This window comes from Panthera uncia (genome assembly GCF_023721935.1).
Source record: "Panthera uncia isolate 11264 chromosome C1 unlocalized genomic scaffold, Puncia_PCG_1.0 HiC_scaffold_4, whole genome shotgun sequence".
NCBI classification, from domain to species: domain Eukaryota; kingdom Metazoa; phylum Chordata; class Mammalia; order Carnivora; family Felidae; genus Panthera; species Panthera uncia.
In genome coordinates this window covers 97,472,800-97,488,328 of record NW_026057585.1, presented here as the reverse complement: position 1 = coordinate 97,488,328, position 15,529 = coordinate 97,472,800, and the positions used below count along the sequence as shown (strand labels likewise).

At 44.3% G+C, this 15,529-nt stretch overlaps 1 protein-coding gene across 7 annotated transcripts in view; it reads left to right on the top strand.

Annotated features, from left to right (window-relative positions):
* The first annotated feature begins 3,481 nt into the window (after positions 1 to 3,481).
* Positions 3,482 to 15,529, top strand: part of KIF1B (kinesin family member 1B) — a 151,126-nt gene continuing 139,078 nt past the window's right edge. For 2 of the 7 annotated variants that reach the window (XM_049618133.1, XM_049618132.1), the window contains exon 1: positions 3,482 to 3,803. The gene's annotated coding sequence lies outside the window, so the exon portion shown is untranslated. Of the gene's footprint in view, positions 3,804 to 4,016; positions 4,305 to 12,100; positions 12,922 to 15,529 lie in introns of those variants that run through there. The other 5 variants (XM_049618127.1, XM_049618129.1, XM_049618126.1 and 2 more) reach the window with 5 other exon arrangements.

Here is a 15,529-nt window from a genome sequence, read left to right as displayed (position 1 = left end):
GAGAGAGAGGGAGAGAGAAAGAATCCCAAGCAGGCTCTGCACTGTCTGTATGGAGCCTGACTTGGGGCTCGAACCTACGAACCATGAGATCATGACCTGAGCCGAAATCAAGAGTCAGATGCTGAGCCAACCCTGCTCTCTTTCTTTTTTTAAAAAAGTAAACTCTACACCTAACATAGGGCTTGAACTCATGACTCTGAGATCAAGAGTTGCATAGTATACCACCTGAGCCATCCAGGTGCCCCTGTTGGTTTTGTTTCTTAAATTCTACATATGAGTAAAATTGTATGGTATTTGTCTTTCTCTGACTGACTTATTTCACTTAGCATTATACTCTCTAGCTGCATCCATATTGTTGTAAATGGCTAGATTTCATTCTTTTTTACGGCTGAGTAATATTCCATTGTGTGTATTTCTGTGTGTGTGTATGTATGTACATACATTTTATTTATTCATTCATCAGCTGATGAACACTTGGGCTGCTGTTTTAGATTTGGCTGTTATAAATAGCACTGTAATAAACAAAGGGGTATATGTATCCTTTTGAATTAGTGTTTTTGTATTCTTTGAGTAAATACCCAGCAGTGGATTTACTGGATCATATGGTAATTCTATTTTTAATTTTTGGGGAAACTCCATACTGTCTTCCATGGTGGCTGCACCAGTTTGCATTCCTACCAACAGTGCATAAGGATTCCTTTTTCTCTACATCCTCGCCAACACTTTTTGCTTCTTGTGTTTTTGATTTTAGCCATTCTGACAGGTGTGAGGTAATATCTAATTGTGGTGTTGATTTGCATTTCCCTGATGATGAATGATGTTGAGCATCTTTTCATGTGTCTGTTGGCTATCTTTATGTCTTTTTTTTTTTTTTTTTTAATTTTTTTTTCAACGTTTTTAATTTATTTTTGGGACAGAGAGAGACAGAGCATGAATGGGGGAGGGGCAGAGAGAGAAGGAGACACAGAATCGGAAGCAGGCTCCAGGCTCCGAGCCATCAGCCCAGAGCCTGACGCGGGGCTCGAACTCACGGACCGCAAGATCGTGACCTGGCTGAAGTCGGACACTTAACCGACTGCGCCACCCAGGCGCCCCTATGTCTTTTTTTTAAAGATTTTACTTTTTGGGGCGCCTGGGTGGCTCAGTCGGATAAGCGGCCGACTTCGGCTCAGGTCATGATCTCGTGGTCCGTGAGTTTGAGCCCCGCGTCGGGCTCTGTGCTGACCGCTCAGAGCCTGGAGCCTGTTTCAGATTCTGTGTCTCCCTCTCTCTGACCTTTCCCCCGTTCATGCTCATGCTCTGTCTCTCTCTGTCTCAAAAATAAATAAACGTTAAAAAAAAAAAAAGAATCAGATGCTGAACCAACTGAATCATCCAGTACTCAGGCTTCCTTCCTTCCTTTTTCTCTTTCTTTCTTTCATTCATTCTTTTCTTCTTTCTTTTCTTTCTTCCTTCCTTCCTTCATTTTCCTTCTCTTTTCTTTTCTTTTTTTAAGGCAAACTCTAGCCCTAACACAGGGCTTGAACTCATAACCCCAAAATCAAGAGTTGCATACTCTACTGACTGAGCCACCCAGGCGCCCCATTAATAGATCTTTTGATGTTGTTCTTTTTACATTCTAGGGATAACCCAATGGGGCCATGGCTAAATTCAATTTTCTAGAACTTGACAGTTTTTAAAAGGTACTTTTGTACAAAATCTGTAATCTGAGAAATTGAATGGCTCTGCAGAGTGACTTCATCTATCCAAGGAGAAAAAGGCTGATGCAGCGCGGGCTGTTTTGGCCTTGAAACCTAGAACAGCCTTCCCTGCCTCTATTGACCCTTCTCAGTGTGTTTTGCTTAATTTCAGTGCCGATGGCCACCACATTCCCTTCACCAGGTTTTAGATTCTTTTTAGATTGAGCTCCATTGAGAGCTCAGACAAGATTAACTACCTTCCAGGTATTTGTAACTCTCCATGGTACTTATCATAGTACTTACACAAAGAGCTCCAAACAAGGAAAAAGTTGGTGTCTGCTGATGAACTGATGAACTTCTGTTCATTAGCCCATTGGAATTTCATTTTTCTTCTGGCTTTCAGGAAGCTAAGAGCTGAGTTTTGTGCTCAGCGGTGGCACATTCCCTGACTCTGCTTTTTAACATTACTTTTCTTTCGATGCACCCGGCTTATTCATACAGCCTTTTATTGTTGTTGTTTTTTTTTTAATTATTAACTTTACTCCTATGTTAATGGTATAAAGATTTATTGCTTTTATACTTCCAGGGAAGTTATGTCAAATCCTTTTGCAGGTAGGTGGAGCTGAAATTCTAAATAAAATGAGAAACGTTCAATAAATGTTGACTGGATAGAGAGTATGAGGACTTTAGTGGGGATGGGGATTTTCCAAAATCATTAGCGTAGGGAATTAATTTCGGTGTTTTAGTGTCTGCTTATAAGTAAGGCTTTGTACATCCAAAACTGTATTGAATTCAGGGTGAAAATCCTATTTTACTTTCATTGTCTGTTAGTAAATAGGAAAGCATTTCACAACCTAATAAAATAATAGTGCTTGGCATGATAATTGCACATATATGCTGGTGACTATTGTATTTCATTAAGTACTGAATTGGACCGCTCACGAACAGTTGTGGGCTTTGCCTTTTGAGCTGAATCTAAATCTGATTTTTTAAAAAAATCGCTACTAGACTGTTCGTGTTGTCCGGGTTGCTGAATTCCAACAACCCCCCTCTTCAAGGGCATCTCCCAGAGGGGAGCTCGGGTCCTCAGCTCAGAGACGATACAAAGCATTTTGTTCCTTTACTCACGGCCCTTACGCGGTCTCCCAAGGAGACGAGTGGAATGCCCACTAAGTCATGCTTTTCCATTACTCATTCCGCCTTTTCTCCCAAGGTGGCGTGTGGGAGGTGTTGTGATCGGGCTCGATAAGAATAGGCCGGAAAGCTTGCTGCGGGATAATACACTCATCCCCTTGCGTGTTTCAATTCCGACTGCGCCGTGCTCGGCGGCTTCAACGTGTGAACAGCTTTCCAAACGGACAATGACTGCACACTCGGCTGCCTCCCATATGCATCTCAGCCCCTCCGAAGGCGTCAGGTCCCCACAGTCCCGCCCCGCCCCACTTGGCCAAGCTTTGTTCAAGGTGGATCATCAGGTGGGCCGGGCGCGACTGCTGCCGACTAACGTCCTTCGCGGGTCAACCGGGAGGGGACTCTGGGCGCCGGCCTCCCCAACCCCGCAAGCCCAGTAGCCCCGCACCCCCGCCGGCTCCCGGGCCACCAGGAGGCGCCCCGGCATCTCCGCAGCTCCTCGCCCCAACCTCTCTCCGGCTCACCCTGCGATTGGCCGGCAGTCTCGAGCTCTAAGCTCCGATTGGCTGTCCCCCGCGTCAATCGCGGACGTCGGGGCGGGCCGAGGTGACGAGCGGTGGCCGGGCTCGGGGCGGTGTCCGGCGCGGGCGGCCGCGGGCGGAGCTTCGCGAGGACCGACGCGGGTCAGTCAGACGGCGGCAGCCCTGGGAGGCGCCAGCGCGAGTCCGAGCCGCTCCCCGTCCGCTGCGGCCGCCACCGCCGGCTCCGTCGCCGCCGCGCCCCGGCGTCCCGTGTTCTCGCCCTCCCCGCGCCGCGGCCCTCGATGCGGCGCCGGGCCGCTGCGTGATGGGGCTGCGGAGCGGTGCCCTGCGGCTCGCGGCGGCCGCTGCTCGCGCTGAGGCGCTTCGGTGCCGGGCCCCCCGCGCCCCCGCGCGCCGTGTCGCCTGCTGACCCGGCCCGCCCGTCCGCCCGTCGGTCCGTAGCGCGGCTGAGGTAAGGCGGGGGGCGGGCAGCGGCTGGCTCGCCGCCGCCGGGCTGGGGAGGGGGCCGCCCGGGGGGGGGAGGGGCGGGCCGGGACCGGGCGGGGTCTGAGCGGAGGAAGGGCCGGGCGGGGCGGGAGCCGCGCCGCCCCAGCGGGGCGCGGACTGGGGTGGGGTGGGGTGGGGTGGGGCGGGGGGCCCTCCCTGGGCCGGCGAGCCCCCGGGCTCGGGTCCAGCGGCCTGCTGGGTCCCCCGCAGTGACCCGCACCTTCCCTCCGCTTCCCCTGAGCTGCCGGGCCCCGGCTGTGCCCGGCGGTCAGCCTGCCCGCCGCCGCGGGTCTGTTTTGCCTGCGCCCTCTGCGCACACTGCAGCTCCGCGGAGCGGGCGCTGCTCGGCCTGGAAGCCCCTCCGGTCTCGTTTCCCCCATCCCCTCTCCCCTCTCCCCCCTCCCCCGTCAGGGTTGGCATCGGGGCTGACACTGGGACTGTGGTTGTGCCCCTTTGCCAGATGGAGGTAGGAAGGGGCTCGGCGAGGCGGAGGGTGGGGGTGGGGGGGCGCCGCCGAGGGCGCGAGGACTGGCGAGGAGCGCGGTGGAAGGGAGGGGGCGTGCGGGATGCTGGCCAGCCGCGAGGAAGGCTGCTGTGGTCTCGGCGTCGAGCAGCAGCTCGGGATTACTCTGGCAGCCATATTGGGAGGATGATCTGACAAATCCTCCAGTAGCCAAGTCCGGTTGCTGGAAGGCACCGAGTGACAGCCCTGGCAGCTCTCAGGGTGACTGGCCGCACCAGAAGCCGAGCCGTGGGGGTTGGGAGCCTGCTCGAGCAAGCTAGTCATTGTTCGTGCAACACAGCGCATTCCGGCCCTAAAACCGGACCTGAGCTCCCCAGATCACTTTTTCTCCGTGGTGAATTGCTACGTGAGCTTCTATGGTAAAGTGCCTTCAAGATGCCCTTCTTGTTGGGGTGAAATACCGTGTCTGCGTATTCATCTTGTATGGCCCGTGCTGTGGCCGTGGAGGCCTGGTGGTGATCCCTTACATGCACACGGGCACATCTGAGGATCGCTAAGGCCAGTTTTCCCGTCTGGAGGCTTCCAGTTAGTGTTAATTGCATTGCAGGGATGGATTTCTCAGAGTAGCTCACCACGCAGAGGTTTAGTAAGCCGGGATATTCTCATAGTGAGAGAGGCGTGCAGCAGTATTTCTGACGATGCACGTTGTCACCTTTGTGGAATCTGGAGGTAGCTGAAATTAGATTGTCAACAGATCCCTTGCTCGCCTATCTCTTTCTGTTCTAGGCAGCTGTTGTGCGACACTGAATATGTTGCTTTGTGTCCTAGATGGGTCTGTCTGAGGCCTAGGGAAGTACGGTCATTGGATTTGAATAGCTCTTAAGTGATATCATGGTGGATATTTTATTTAAAGGCTGGCATTTTGTCGGCTTAGCTTAGTCATAATAAAATCTTAGCTTGTGTTCTCTTAAGTGAGGTGGTGCTTTTCTAATTAACTTGGTGTGGCTGTTGGATTGTGAGGCAAGCGGAGTTCACTTGCCGTGTGAGGGTAGAGTATAAGGATCGTACACACCTCGGGATTGTGAAACAGATCCGGAAATGATCACTGATGGAACTTAGTGTGAGACTGTCGGTCTGTCTCCTACATGCTCAGTGTGGACAGGACCTGGAGAGTGCCATGCCTGTCTTCTTGGTGCCCTTTGCTTTCAAACTCTATGTCTTGTGGAACAAATTCCTGTAAACTTCTCAAGTTGAGCTCTCTAAAAATTTTCGGATAGGGCTTTCTAAGAAAAGCCTTAATACTTTATTTTTCTGCTTTTACTGTTAAGCTTTTCTTGTAGAACTTAGTTGAATCAAAAATGGCGTCAATAGAAGCTAGTGCTTTTTTTTGTATTACTTTAACTTGAGAGAAAGACAGAATGTTTGTTTTAAAATTCCATGCCCCAATTAAGAACTGTTTCTAAGTTAAACAATTTTTACAGTTACTCTATTAGTACAAAAGATCTGAAGAATTGTGGTTCAATATAATTTCAGCATTTAATAAAATCAGACCTGATTGTGAATCTGATTTGGAGGCAGAATTTTATGAATCTGTGCAGCTCTGCTCTGATGAATGTTTTCCCCAAATTTATCCAATTAAGTACAGCTTCGAAGGCTTTAAACAGAACACTTTTCTTTTCAAGACCAGATATGAATGCAGCTTTCCTTTTTTCTCTTTGCTCTTTCCCACTTTGAATTTGTGCAGGGAATAAACTCTCAAGAAGAGTGCCAACAGAGTCTCTCCAAGACCAAGGCTTTCTAGCCCAGTTCCCTGCCAAGGGCTTGTTCTGGGTACAAAGTAAAGGATGACAATAGGCCCCTGCTTCCTAGTTTGTAAACTCCTTCCCAGGCTGCTAATCACAGCAGGTCTTTTCCAGGAGTTAAGCATATCCTTTTGATCTTGTAAACTGATATGATATAATTTTACAAGGCTCTGAAGTGAAACTCTAGCCTGTCTATTTCATGTAGTTTTCTCTTTGAAAGATGGCCTTGTTGAAACAGAAACTGGTGAATCTCTGGAGTTCATAAAAGTATGGATAAATACATACTTCCAGAACTTTTCTTTGTGCAGCTCCTTGGAATAGAAGATGAACGAAGCAGATGTGACAGTGGCAAGGAAAACCTTGCAAAAGAGTCCTTGGGCTTCTCTTTGAGGTGGACTTTTTGGTTAATGGCCCATTGATTCATTTATGCTCACTTTTATGACATTCATTACCAGTTTATTGACAGTGCATGTAGAGATTTAGTTCTTTACCCTCAAGGAACTTCTGTTTGTATACAGGCATGGTAGGATAAAGTTAACTCCCAACTCTTTTACGTTTTAGTACAATTTAATGTACCACTGCTCATACCATGATGGCTTCCATGGTTTTTATAGTCAGAGCCTTTTCCCTTTTGTATTGTCATATAATACTTCTCTAGTTCTCAGTTGGTACTTTTATGATTGCTTTGTGTTTGTATATGTGTTTGAAGCCAAAAGATCGTAAACGATGGATTAAAATTTTTTTTTGATATTTAATACCACGTTGTCTATGCCAAAGCATATCATTCAACTGTACCATCCTCTACCATTGCTCTGTTTGATATCATTGATACTTGGATTAGTTCTCCCTTCCATCTGAACTTCTGACATCATCCTGGCAGATGTCAATGACTGTATAAACAGTAACAACAACAATATTGACAAAATAGCTTATTCTCATTGAGCTCTTTCTAATGTGCCAGGCTCTTTTCCAAGCACTTTGCATTATTCACTAATCCTTGTTTTAAAAATTTTTTTTTAAAGTTTACCTATTTTGAAAGAGACAGAGACAGCGTGAGTGGGGAGGGGCAGAGAGAGAGAGAATCCCCAGTAGCTCCACATCGTCAGCACAGAGCCCGATTTGGGGCTGAAACTCACAAAACCGTGAGATCATGAGCTTAACCGACTGAGCCGCGCAGGCGCCCCTCTATTTTAATCCTTGTAACAACCATACGAAACAGATACTATGACTCCCATTTTACAGATGAAGAAACAGGCCAAGTGACTCTCCCACCCCGAGTCATTAGAAATACCTAACGGCTATACTGAAGTTCTGTAACTAACTACCTTTAACTGTAAAATTCCTTGACTTCAGCTCAAGCAAACGTTGGCTTCATGCTCCCATGTTCCCATAACTCACTGTTGTGGCCACATCTTCTTCACTTATCGTAGCCTTCAGGTTTGTCTTCAGATCTCAGATTGGCCTGCGGCTCCGGATGAAGTTCTGATCACTTACAGCTCTCACTTCTATCGTCTTTTTCTGTGTGCTCTTGTACCTCAAGTCTCCTGGTGCAGCAGCCTCTTCCAGCTTTTCCTTCCGCGTGACTTGTGGGGTGCATTGCTCTAGCTATTTTCTGACTGGCACTTGCAGTTTCTAATTCATTATTCTGCAAGACCCATTATGCACATGCCAGCCTTGCATCCGTCTTCCCATCCGTACCTTCTGTTTTCAGTCTGCCAGGGAGAAATCTCACAGTGCTAGGGGGTAGTGCCACGATTAATGCGGAATCTTAGGTCTCCTCCGAACCTGTCTTTGGTGTCGAAGTAATTCTGGTCAGCTCCCTCCCCTGTCTTCCACAGTGACTTTTCTAACATTTTGACTGCCTTACTCAAGCCTCCCCACGGCCCCATGTTTGGCATAAAACCTTACCTACCACCTCATGGGGAAGAGAAGGCATGATCTCCCCCACCCCTTCTTCCCTTTCCTCTACTTACAGAATTCTCTGCCTTCTTTCTTACCTTCTTTCCTCAAGTGTCGTGAGGAGTTACTCCCCCTGACTTAGCTAATCCCTCAGCCTGTGTCCTGGATATTAGCACTGCCTTGTAATCTTAGGGACTTGCCGTATTGGTTACTCCTGTCCCCTTTTGCAGTTTCTCTGCAGTCCCACCTTAGGGCCTTTGCTCGGACCTAGAGTGCTCTTCCCTGAACGCTGCTTGGCTAACTCCTTCACCTCCTTCAAGTCTTTGCTCACACCTCATCACCTCGACAGGCCCAACCTGACCTCATTTATGCACCTGCACAGCGTTCCTCCCCACCAGACACCTGCCTCTGCTGTACTTTTCCCTCCCTGGCAATGCTTATGATCATGTAGCTAGCATTCTGTATACATTATTATTTTAGTGTCCCCACTTCCCCTCCTAGGATGTAAGCTCCTCCGTGGCAAGGATGTTTATCTGTTTCATTCATTGATTTATCCCAGACTCCTAGAAATAAACGCCTGTCACAGGCACCTAGGCACCTAGTAAATAGCTGTTGAATAAAGCATAGAAACATGCAGACCTCTCCTAATAAAAAAAGGGAAGCAGGGGAGAAAAATCCTTCCTTCATTCGTGTTTCCTCCTAGCTGTTACTCTCCTGTCGAGTTCTGGAAGCAAGGAGGATACTTGTATCCACTTTCTAGCCTCCTAATTACTCCCCAGCCCACCACAGACTGGCTTCAGTGGCCCTCACTTTGCTGACACCTGCTCTTGCTCTGGCTTCCAGCCTTTTACTGCCAAAACCAGGGGACACACTTCATGCCTTCACAGTACTGGAAGTTCACACTCCCTCCTTAATTGAGCTTTTGTCTGCTTCTATTTGGTGGATCTGGTTTCAGATCTTGGCCTGCTTTTCTGGCCACTCAACACTGTTTTCAAATTCATTCAACACAAATTTTTGTATAATTTTTAAAGGCTTCTGTTTTTAGGAACTAGAATTTTGACATAACATATTTCTGATGTTAAATAGCAGAATAGGTTTATTGCCGGAATGTTTTATTTGTTTACAGTTTGTACCACGTACCGCTTCTAAAAAGGATTTGAGCAGCCTACCACAAGTACCATAAATACAGAGGGGCTGTTAAAGTATAGATAAAAAACAAAACTTTGTGTAACAGGAGGAAAAACTAAATAAACACATTACAGCAATTTATGTAATGTTATTATAGTTTAGTTTTGAAACTTTTAGAAGTCAAGGGAAAAAGGGAAAGGTAAATTATACACACATATAATGGCTATATATAATGGTTCATAAAGAGAAACTTTTTTTCAATAAATTTGAATATTATTGTAAGAGAAATGTGTTATAGACATACTGATATATACATATGTTATATACATACACTAAGAGTTTTTTTTTTTAATTTTTTAATGTTTATTTATTTTTGAAGGAGAGAGAGACAGAGTGTGAGTGGGGGTGGGGAGGTGCAGAGAGAGAGGGAGACACAAAATCTGAAGCAGGCTCCAGGCTCTGAGCTGTCAGCACAGAGCCTGATGCGGGGGCTCGAACCCATAAACCACGAGATCATGACCTGAGCCAAAGTCGGACGCTCAACTGACTGAGCCACCCAGGCACCCCATTTTTTATAATATTTTAAAGTTTATGTTTTTATTTTGAGAGAGACAAAGACAGTGTGAGCAGGGGAAGGGCAGAGAGAGAGACAGAGGGAGAGAGAGGATCCCAAGTAGGCTCTGCACGGTCAGCACAGAGCCTGACATGCGGCTCAAACCCACGAAACTGTGAGATCATGACCTGAGCTGAAACCGGGAGTCAGATGCTTAACTAACTGAGCCACCCAGACACCCCCACACTCGGTGTTTTTAACAGGTCTTTAAATAAAAGGAAAAGATGTTTTTCAAGGACCTTTTTAAAAAAAGTAATCCAACTTGCTTTTCAAACTGCGAATACATCAAAATATAACCAGTCTTTTTTTATGAAGGCTATGACTAATATGGTTCAGATATATAACTTTATATAAAAATAAATCAGAGCAGAAAACTCATTATTTAACCCTTGTGAGAGTTTGGAATACTTGTATTCTGTGTTGTCATCTAAATGAAAACATATCTATTAAACTTTCGGTGCTGGTTTATCAAGATTGGCATATTATCAACACACGGAAAAGTCTGACCTGCATTCTTGCCCAGATAGTAAGCTACCTCCCGGGCAGGTAGCTGCAGAGGTGTGGTCAGGGCAGATTTCAGAAGGAGGGAACCTTGACTCATACCAAATTTGAATTAACCTCTGATTGAAACTTACCATTTCTATACTATGACCGAGCTGAGTTGACTTTAGCCTGGACGTTGCCAGGAGGAGGTGTTGTCTGTCATTCACTTTGACAATAGAAGAGCTTCAGTGGAATGTTGAAATTTAAGTGGCAGAATTCCCAGCAGATCTGCCAAAATAAAATTATGAGATGTAGCTTCAGGTATTAGAACGAACTTACTAGAGTTTAGTATTAACTGTCCTTTTAAAGAAAAAAGAAAAAACATCACTGTCATTTGGAATACTTTATTTTAAGCCACAAGAGCTGTTGTCTCTTATTTATTTTTTATTTATTTATGAGAGTGCACATGTATGGGCAGAGTGGGGGAGGGGCAGAGGGAGAGAGAGAATCTTAAGCAGGCTCTATGCTCAATACAGAGCCTAAAGGGGGCTCTATCTCACTACTGTGAGATCATGACCTGAGCCAAAATCAACAGTCAGACACTTAGCCAACTGAGCCACCCCGCCGCTCCTATTTATTTTTATTTTTAAGTAAGCTCTGTGCCCAACATGGGGCTCAAGCTCCTGACCCCAAGATCAAGAGTCACATGCTCTACCAACTGAGCCAGTGCCTAGGAACTGTTGTCTCTTGATGCACGTCTTGGTTTATGAATAAAATCATGTTACGAGTGAAGGGCACCTGGGTGGCTCAGTTGGTTAGATGTCTGACTTTGGCTCAGGTCACGATCTCACGGTTTGTGGGTTTGAGCCCCACGTTGGGCTCTGTGCTGACAGCTCAGAGCCTGGAGCCTGCTTCAGATTCTCTGTCTCCTGTCTCTCTCTGTCCCTCCCCTGCTCATGCTCTGTCTCTCTCTGTCCCTCAAAAATAAATGAAAACATTTTAAAAAAATCATGTTACGAGTGGAAAGGAGGATCCTAGATTTCTTAATTGCAGTGACAAATAATGAGTTTTCTGCTCAGATTTATCTTTATATAAAGTTATATATCTGAACCATATTAGTCATATCCTTCATAAAAAAAGACTGGTTATATTTTAATGTTGTATTCTCAGTTTGAAAAGCGGGTTGGATTACTTTTTTAAAAAATGTCCTTGAAAAACATCTTTTCCTTTTATTTAAAACTGCAGTGACAGTTTTAAAACTGTATTTTAAAACTTACTTTAGATAGCGGTTAAAAGAAAACAGTTGGGGAGCCTGGGTGAGCTGGTTTAACCCCATTTGAGATTGAAAATCTGATCTGTCAGGAGACTTTCTGTGCAGTCTGATTCTTGGCACTGGGTTAGAGTGCAGAAAGAAGCTTTTCCAACATGTGATTCGTTTTGAGTTTTCACAGCTTGACTCATGGCTGCTTTTTGTTTATAGAGTCAAAGACCAAGAATAGACAGGTAACTCATACACATACAAAAATTCTTACCTTTTGGTGGGCCATTTTATCAGTATAGCCATGATCAGGGACACAGAGTATTGGATCCTAAAATCTGTTTGTTTCTCAGGGAAAGTATTGGATTGAGAGATGTGAAACTTATAATAATGAAGTTTTCATAGAGTCTCAAAATGGTCTCATTAGCTGCTGATGCTTACTTTTGGGTACCCACTCATTCTTCAAGTTATAATTCATTCTTGAAACCATAATTCAGTGGAAAAGATGATCTTTGAAATAGAGTGCTTATTGCTGTTGTAAATCTGCTGCTATATAGCAAATTGTGTGAATGCTGAATTTGAAAAACTAAATTTCTTATTTAAATTCTATTTTCAGTTGTGACATATATGTATTGAATAATGTGTCTGTGTAGGAGAGTTAAGTGAAATACTGATTGCAACATCGGGCAGAATGGAATAAGTAGAAAAATGGAAGAATCAACACAACATTTCTAAGGAGCAAAGAGAAAGAAGGTATCACTTTTGGCTCAAAAAGGGGCACGTTAAGGAATATATGACTTAATGCTTTTTGCTTTATGGTGACATTTGACCTTCTCCTGGAAAGACGTGGATGTAACAGGTTGAAAAGGGGGATTGGGCTTCCAGGAATTGCGTGTTTGGTGTAGTAAGAGGGTGCTTGGTGGGGAAGAAGGCTTGAAGCTGGGCAGTGAAAATGGTGACTGGGGAAGCAGGTTGGATTGCGGAGGCCCTTGGATTTTTAGGGTGTGTTCTGAGGCCACGGAAACCAGTGGAAGGTTTTTAAAGAGAGGAAATGACATGAACTGACTTATATGTTGGGGATATAATCTTCGCTGTTTTCTATAGAAAAGGGATACTACAAAAACAGACCAACCAAATGCTAGTTGTATTTTGTTCCTGTTTACTCACTTTGCTGAATAGTTAATTTGAAAATTAGTCTTCTTAGGCTCTTAATACTCCAGGGAACCTCTGAGGGCAAGTTCAGTTGCACAAGATCAAAGTTAAGCAATTGGGCAAAATTCAGAAAAATTCAAATAACTTAGACCTAACTGTTTTATTTTCCCTTTATTGTTAGCGAATGCTTCTGGAATTTTTGCTCCATTCCGCTTTCCTGATGCTTCTAATTGTGTGTCATAGGAAGGAAAACAGGTCAGAGGCACAGTCTAGAGCTGAGGCTGTGTAAGTGATTTAGAGTATGTGATGGTCTTTCCTGCCTTTCTTCCTTTGGCTGTTCAAAGCTTGGAAAATGTATTTTTATGCTAAATTTAAGAAGTATTGTTTTCTTGTAACCTCCTAAAAGTATTCTGTAATAATTGTTTCTCATTGGAATTTAAACCTGATTTCAGATTTATGTAATTGGTAATATTTCTTTAACAGCCTGGGAATTTTGAAGCTGTGATTCTTTGATGTAATTCTACTATAAAAGAGATACTGTTTATAGTAGTAGGGAAGTAACAAAGTAACACTTTCTATAGTCCATTTAACTATAGTTTCCTATTATTATGTAAAATTTTGACTTGCTTGTGAAGATGGTTGCAGTTTTACCTCAAGACAATTAAATCAGAAACAAAATACATATTTAGGTTCAAATTGTTTGGGAAAAGTAATTTTGTTATTTATTTGAGGGGGAAGTTTTTTTTGTTTTTATTTTATTTATTTATTTTTTTTTTGAGAGAGAGGGCACAAGTGAGTGAGGGGCAGAGAGAGAGAGAGAGAATCCCAGGAGGGGCAGAGAGACAGAGGGAGAGAGAAGCAGGGCTCACCCAACAGGAGACTCAAACTCACGAACCGTGAGATCATGGCCTGAGCCAAAGTCAGATGCTTAATGATTGAGCCACCCAGGCACCCAGAGGGAAAAGCAATTTTAAAATGTACTTATCACTTCCAAAAAAGAATGACTTAACACTTCAATTAGGAAAGAATTTGAAATTAATTTTATCCTTTTTCCTTCTGATCAAATACCTGTTTCTATTTTGGAACAACTTATGGTTTTTATTAATGCCCTTCAAGCATCAGTCCGTTGATACAATAACTAGGAATTCAACCAAAATATTTTAACTACTGTATTCAAGCCCCCGTAGCTAGGGGATTAGAAACATGACTAAAATTCTGTTCTTGTCCACAAGGAGCTTAAAATTTACAGTAGAGATAAGAAAAGTAAATAACTTACTTGCCCTAGGTAAGGCCAGTGACTTGAGTAGTATTAAATGGAGAAGCATTAGCATTTGGTTTGGGAGGTAGGGAGATTCTGTGAAGGCTTTAGAGATAGGTGGCATAGAAGAAGATCCTAGAAGAATAAATTGGATTGGTAGAGGAAGAAGGTCACAGTGGGTAGAAGGAACGTTGGAGCAAAGGCACTGGCACAGAAAAACATGAGATACTTTCAGGAAGCCCTCTGGTGAGTGGTTGTTAAGGAATGTGGATGGAAGGCAGTGTTTTGTGGGTTTGTAAAAGTAGGTGGTTTATGTCGCAGAACACATTGAATGCAGTGTGGGAAGTTCAGCCGTTGTTTGGTAGACAGTGGGGACGCTTTGAGGATTTTTAAGTGGACGCTGATATGAACAGACCTGTGCTTCAGGAAGGCCAGTTTGGCCGTGTTGCTTGGTTATGGATGGAGTAGATGAAAGTGGCAGTATTGGGTAGTCGAATGGGGGTGGAAGGAAGAAAGAGAGAAGGTGGCGAAAGTGAACCATCTTGGGTGAGAAATATCGAAAATCTAAAAGGGATGGTAGTGGTGGAAATGGAGAGATTTTCTAGGTAAAAGCTATGTGATTTGGCAGTTGATTCGATGGACGGGAGAAATAAGCAGATATTAGAGACGTTAGTATTTCGGTTCCTAGTGACAAATCCATAGCTCTTTATATCTAAATCCGCACAAGGAGATTCATTCTTTGTTGTCTGTAAATCAGTCGGCAGCATTCGGTACTTGGTAGGCTTTGGGTAGAATACAAAAGAAGGAAGTTTTGTTTTTTTAATTGAAATATCGACAGTATTCAGTAATGGTGGACATTTTGGCAAACCTGTTTCTTGTATCTTCCCCTAATAAATTTCTTAACATCATCAGATACTGAGTCTATGTTCAGGCTATTATGATTATCTAAGAAATGTGTGTTTGCAGATTTTCTTGATTAAAAAAATCATCGCACTTATCTTATAACTAACACAAGTTCCTTTTATTACCTCTGCATGTTATTTATCGGAAGATACTGGGTGACTTGACGTGTAGATTTTTCTATGTTCTGGTTTTCGCTGATTGTATCTTTTAGGTGTCATTTACATTTTTTATTTGCTCTCCTAGGTGGTTAGAGCTGAGGCTTCATCTCTTGTTTTGTTTTGTTTTGTTTTTTAAAGGGGGTGGGATAAGAATACGTACTAGGTGGTGCTGTGTATAGCATGCATGGAAGCATAGACCACCCAGGTGTCCCCCCTTTAGTGACACTAGGACTGATTATTTGGTTCAGATAGCGTCAGCCTAATCCAAGCAATACAGCGTGTCCACATTGGGGCGCCTGCGGGGCTCAGTTGGTTAAGCATCTGACTCTTGATTTTGGCTTAGGTCATGATCTCAGGGTTCGTGAGATTGAACCCCATGTCGGGCTCTGCACTGATGGCACAGAGGCTGCTTGGGATTCTCTCTCTTCCTTCTCTCTCTCTCTTTCTCTCTCTCTTTCTTTCCCTCTCTCTCCCTCCCTCTCCCTCTGTCTGCCTCTCCCCTGTGCACACTCATGCTCTCTCCTTTAAAATAAATAAAAGAAAAATGTTCCCACATCAACCAACCTTTTTTCAT